The sequence below is a fragment of the Nanorana parkeri genome, unplaced genomic scaffold (genome assembly GCF_000935625.1).
Source record: "Nanorana parkeri isolate BGI_ZX_2015 unplaced genomic scaffold, ASM93562v1 scaffold724, whole genome shotgun sequence".
NCBI classification, from domain to species: domain Eukaryota; kingdom Metazoa; phylum Chordata; class Amphibia; order Anura; family Dicroglossidae; genus Nanorana; species Nanorana parkeri.
The window spans coordinates 1,180,517-1,185,978 of NW_017306992.1; the positions used below are offsets into that span (position 1 = coordinate 1,180,517).

The window sequence follows — 5,462 nt, forward strand, 5'->3', positions numbered from 1 at the left end:
GGAAATACACTTTGGTCATGCATCCAAGTGGCTTTCTGAGCTCAGCTGAGTGTGGGAACATAACCCCAGCAGCATTTTAACCCGCGTGAGTAACTCGGTCATCTTCTTTCAAATTCCATGCTATCAGGATATGTGTCAAGCAATCTTCATATAGTCTGAAAAAAAGTGGCGCTGTGGCTTAGTTGTGTAGCGCTACCCCCGATAGGGCCGCTGTAATATACGGGCCTCCTGTCCCACACCAGTGATGACTCACCCTCACCTGGATCCAAGTAACACCAATACACCGTTTAAAGTTTTAGATGGGCTTTATTCAAGTGACAAAAAGCCCTGGAAATAGATAAACTTAATAACAAGATAATAATATCAAATGCAATGATATGATACAACCGCTCAGCAGATTAAACCAGCATTGGTGTTCGTTCACTTTACCCGCCAGTGGGAGGCCTTGCCTGAAATGCACTGAGCGAGTGGTGAACGACACTGTCAGTTACACAATACAGCGATACTGTTCAACAGGTATCTAAAAGCAATATGACTATAATACCCTATCTAGGTCTCATAGGTTCTAGCTAACCACTGGCCAGTGGGAATTCTACACACACCCAAAGTCTGCATCCGTTGGGGCCCTTTAAATTCTGTGATAGAGTACTCAGCCTTTGGTAAACAATATTTGTAATCCACAGGATGGAAAGGGGTATCTTTGCAGGGTAACAAATATTAACAAAGGTGGTGATCCCCCTTCAGATAGAGCTGCCTTGCCAGTTAATGGGATCTAGCAGGATTAAGCAATCACACAGGGATGGCAGAAGATCTCACAAGGATGGCAGAAGATCTCTCACCATTAGATGCACTTGATGTATCTTCCTTCCAGCAATTGGTATTTTGATCGCTGCCTCAGCTGACTGGATGGCGATGGGAGCAACACAGGCCACAGGATCTTCCAAACAGGATGATGATAAGTCTAAGCTTTGCTGAACACTGAGTTCAAGAGGCTGATACTAAGTCAGATTGATGTCTTAACACTGCGTGCATTAAAATAGTAAATTTTTGTGAGATTGATATTGGTCTGGTGTTCAGCTTTAACAACAGAATTCAAAGAAAATATTCAGTGTATACACACACACACCAATGTTTGTAGATGCTTGGCATTAGCTAAAGAGCATGTTGTGCTGTCTGTGTGTATTAAAATCTGCACATTGCTTGATTGTTTCATTCCCAATTAACAGTGACATACCATTAAACAAGATGGAGGTCAAGTTTCCAAACTGTGCATACAGACCACCCATTAAGCCTCCAATAACTGCATCATTGTACCAATTAAATGAAAACAAATCCCCGTTGAACTAATTACTTGCACAGGGGCAGAGGAATGTGAGCTCTGCATCCATCATATGATACTACTCAGGGCAAATGATTGCTTACAGAATTCCCTTTGTTTGATTTAACACCCTGCTGAGTGTGACAGGCTCTCTATCACCGGAAGAGTTAACTCTTTATGCTGGAGGTCAAAGCTTAGCTTGTGTGGGTGACAGAGTGATAATTATCCCCCAGGCTGCAGAGAGTTTAAATAATGATTCGGGCGCTGTGGGAGGTCACAGGCTTTTCATGTTGAACTTTCTAGTGAAATGTCTTCATTGAGTTTCATGTCTGATACCCTACACAGATTCAGAATTTGTTAAAAACTGAACTCAAAATGGTGAGATTTGCTGTCTTATAGGCAGAGATTCACTCACCCGGGGCAAAGACTTAGATTTGCTTCCCGCCCTGGAGAAGTTCTCCATCCCCACGCCCCCCACCCTACACCTCTGGTCTCTCTCTTCTTTTGTAGCTGTGGAGCCCCTCCTGATCCACCACAAAGGTGACGCTTTAAATCGCCTCATTTTCCACTTCTGCTTTATTAATTTAGGAGCCGCTTCTGGGCTCACTTCTATTTTACCAACGGTGCCCCTTCTAATCTGTCATGGAGGAGAGACTTGAATTAAGTGATTTCAAACATAACCTTCATGGTGGATCAGGAGGGGTGCCGCCACACCCAAATAAGAGAGCACTGATCTGCCACAGAGGGGAAGCTTGACATTGCTTCATTAATGCCTCTCCTCTGTGGCTCAGCTGGGGCTTTCTGAATGCCGCAGAGTGGAAGTGAGGCTTGAAATAGCCCGATAGGAGAGTATCTGGCTTGCCACGTATCTGGCATGCTTGAGCTTGCTTTTAGCATAACATTTCAGAAAAACTTAGGACTTGCTACACACCTTCTCTTATACAGGAAGTTTTGATTTTCTGGAGCTTTTACTAAGTTCTTCAGGTTTGGAGATGACAACCTGCACAAGGCAGGAATGAAAAGCAAGCCTCTGAAAGAAGTAGTGCAATGACGATGGGATTTGAACCCATGCGTGCAGAGCACAAAGGATTAGCAGTCCATCGCCTTAACCACTTGGCCACCTCATCGGAAATACACTTTGGTCATGCATCCAAGTGGCTTTCTGAGCTCAGCTGAGTGTGGGAACATAACCCCAGCAGCATTTTAACCCGCGTGAGTAACTCGGTCATCTTCTTTCAAATTCCATGCTATCAGGATATGTGTCAAGCAATCTTCATATAGTCTGAAAAAAAGTGGCGCTGTGGCTTAGTTGTGTAGCGCTACCCCCGATAGGGCCGCTGTAATATACGGGCCTCCTGTCCCACACCAGTGATGACTCACCCTCACCTGGATCCAAGTAACACCAATACACCGTTTAAAGTTTTAGATGGGCTTTATTCAAGTGACAAAAAGCCCTGGAAATAGATAAACTGAATAACAAGATAACAATATCAAATGCAATGATATGATACAACCGCTCAGCAGATTAAACCAGCGTTGGTTTTCGTTCACTTTACCCGCCAGTGGGAGGCCTTGCCTGAAATGCACTGAGCGAGTGGTGAACGACACTGTCAGTTACACAATACAGCGATACTGTTCAACAGGTATCTAAAAGCAATATGACTATAATACCCTATCTAGGTCTCATAGGTTCTAGCTAACCACTGGCCAGTGGGAATTCTACACACACCCAAAGTCTGCATCCGTTGGGGCCCTTTAAATTCTGTGATAGAGTACTCAGCCTTTGGTAAACAATATTTGTAATCCACAGGATGGAAAGGGGTATCTTTGCAGGGTAACAAATATTAACAAAGGTGGTGATCCCCCTTCAGATAGAGCTGCCTTGCCAGTTAATGGGATCTAGCAGGATTAAGCAATCACACAGGGATGGCAGAAGATCTCACAAGGATGGCAGAAGATCTCTCACCAGTAGATGCACTTGATGTATCTTCCTTCCAGCAATTGGTATTTTGATCGCTGCCTCAGCTGACTGGATGGCGATGGGAGCAACACAGGCCACAGGATCTTCCAAACAGGATGATGATAATTGCAGTACAGGAAGCCGCCTCTAGATGTCACTGCACTGTTAGCACATCTTCATAGATCAGGCGAAAGGGAAGAATTAAACAGGAAAAACTCCCCTCTCAAGCCTGCACCTCCCTTTAGAAATCTCCACAGGAATCCCAGATCTGGCAGTACACAGGAAACAAGCACAAGGGACAATTTCCCCTGTCAGGCTGCAACATACCAGTCTGTGTCTCTCTCTCTGTGTCTCTCTCCTCAGTCTGTTCTCCTTGTGTTCCATGTCTCACCAAAAAATGGCCTGCTAGCCAATCACAGCTCTTCTGGCTGCTATCCAATCAAGTCCTTGCTTGCCTTTGTTGTTAGGGGTCGGCTTCCTTCTTAGCCAAAGCAGTAACCAATAGAGTCTCTCCTCCAGTTTCTGTGAGCTATCAGTTAAGCCTGAAGATGTAATGCAGTTTCAGAGAGCAATAGTCTGCAAATATTACAAAAGCAATACTAAGCCTGTGCTACAGTTGGTTAACGTGCCTGTCTAGTAAACAGGAGATCCTGAGTTCAACTCTCAGCATTGCCTTTCTTTGCTTAAGTTTCTGTCAAAATTCAGCTTTAGGGATCGGTAAGAGTGTATCTGGCATGCCTCCTGTAATATGCTTGAGCTTGCTTTTAGCAAACAATTTCAGAAAAAGTTAGGACTACACACCTCCTTCTCTTATACAGGAAGCTTTGATTTTCTGGAGCTTTTACTAAGTTCTTCAGGTTTGGAAATGATAACCTGCACAAGGCATGAATGAAAAGCAAGCGTCTGAAGGAAGTAGTGCGATGGGGATGGGATTTGAACCCATGCGTGAAGAGCACAATGGATTAGTAGTTCATCGCCTTAACCACTAAGCCACCTCATCGGAAATAACCTTTTGTAATGCATCCAAGTTGCTTTCTGAGCTCAGCTGAGTGTGGGAACATACTTCAGCAACATTTTAACCAATGTGAGTAACTCGGTCATCTTCTTTCAAATTCCATGCTATCAGGATATGTGTCAAGCAATCTCCACAAAGAGTGAAAAGAAGTGGCGCTGTGGCTTAGTTGGTTAACGTGCCTGTCTAGTAAACAGGAGATCCTGAGTTCAACTCTCAGCAGTGCCTTCCTTTGCTTCCGTTTCTGTCAAAATTCAGCTTTAGGGATCGTTAAGAGTTTATCTGGCATGCCTCCTGTTATGTGCTTGCTTTTAGCAAACAATTTTAGAAAAACTTAGAACTTGCTACACACCTCCTTCTCTTATACAGTAAGTTTTGATTTTCTGGAGCTTTTACTAAGTTCTTCAGGTTTGCAGATGATAACCTGCACAAGGCAAGAATGAAAAGCAAGCCTCTGAAAGAAGTAGTGCGATGAGGATGGGATTAGAACCAGAATTTGAGATCCTGAGTTCAACTATCAGCACTGCCTTTCCTTGCTTCCGTTTCTGTCAAAATTCAGCTTTAGGGATCGCTAAGAGTGTATCTGGCATGCCTCCTGTAATATGCTTAAGCTTGCTTTTAGCAAACAATTTCAGAAAAACTTAGAACTTGCTACACACCTCCTTCTCTTATACAGGAAGTTTTGATTTTCTGGAGCTTTTACTAAGTTCTTCAGGTTTGGAGATGATAACCTGCACAAGGCATTAATGAAAAGCAAGCCTCTGAAAGAAGAGGTGCGATGAGAATGGGATTTGAACCAGAATTTGAGATCCTGAGTTCAACTCTGAGCATTGCCTTTCTTTGCTTCCGTTTCTGTCAAAATTCAGCTTTAGGGATCGGTAAGAGTGTATCTGGCATGCCTCCTGTAATATGCTTAAGCATGCTTTTAGCAAACAATTTCAGAAAAAATTATGACTTGCTACACACCTCCTTCTCTTATACAGGAAGCTTTGATTTTCTGGAGCTTTTACTAAGTTCTTCAGGTTTGCAGATGATAACCTGCACAAGGCAGGAATGAAAAGCAAGCCTCTGAAAGAAGTAGTGCGATGAGGGTGGGATTTGAACCAGAATTTTAAATCCTGAGTTCAACTATCAGCATTGCCTTTTTTTGCTTCCGTTTCTGTCAAAATTCA

The 5,462-nt window shown here is 43.5% G+C and overlaps 3 non-coding genes across 3 annotated transcripts; 1 reads left to right on the forward strand and 2 right to left on the reverse strand.

The window, feature by feature from the left end:
- Positions 1 to 2,363: 2,363 nt before the first annotated feature.
- On the reverse strand, positions 2,364 to 2,445 carry TRNAS-GCU. The gene has a single exon. It is a non-coding gene; the product is annotated as a tRNA-Ser (tRNA).
- A 1,751-nt stretch (positions 2,446 to 4,196) lies between these two features.
- TRNAS-ACU lies at positions 4,197 to 4,278 on the reverse strand. The gene has a single exon. It is a non-coding gene; the product is annotated as a tRNA-Ser (tRNA).
- A 166-nt stretch (positions 4,279 to 4,444) lies between these two features.
- On the forward strand, positions 4,445 to 4,518 carry TRNAT-AGU. Its single transcript has one exon. It is a non-coding gene; the product is annotated as a tRNA-Thr (tRNA).
- Positions 4,519 to 5,462: the final 944 nt, after the last annotated feature.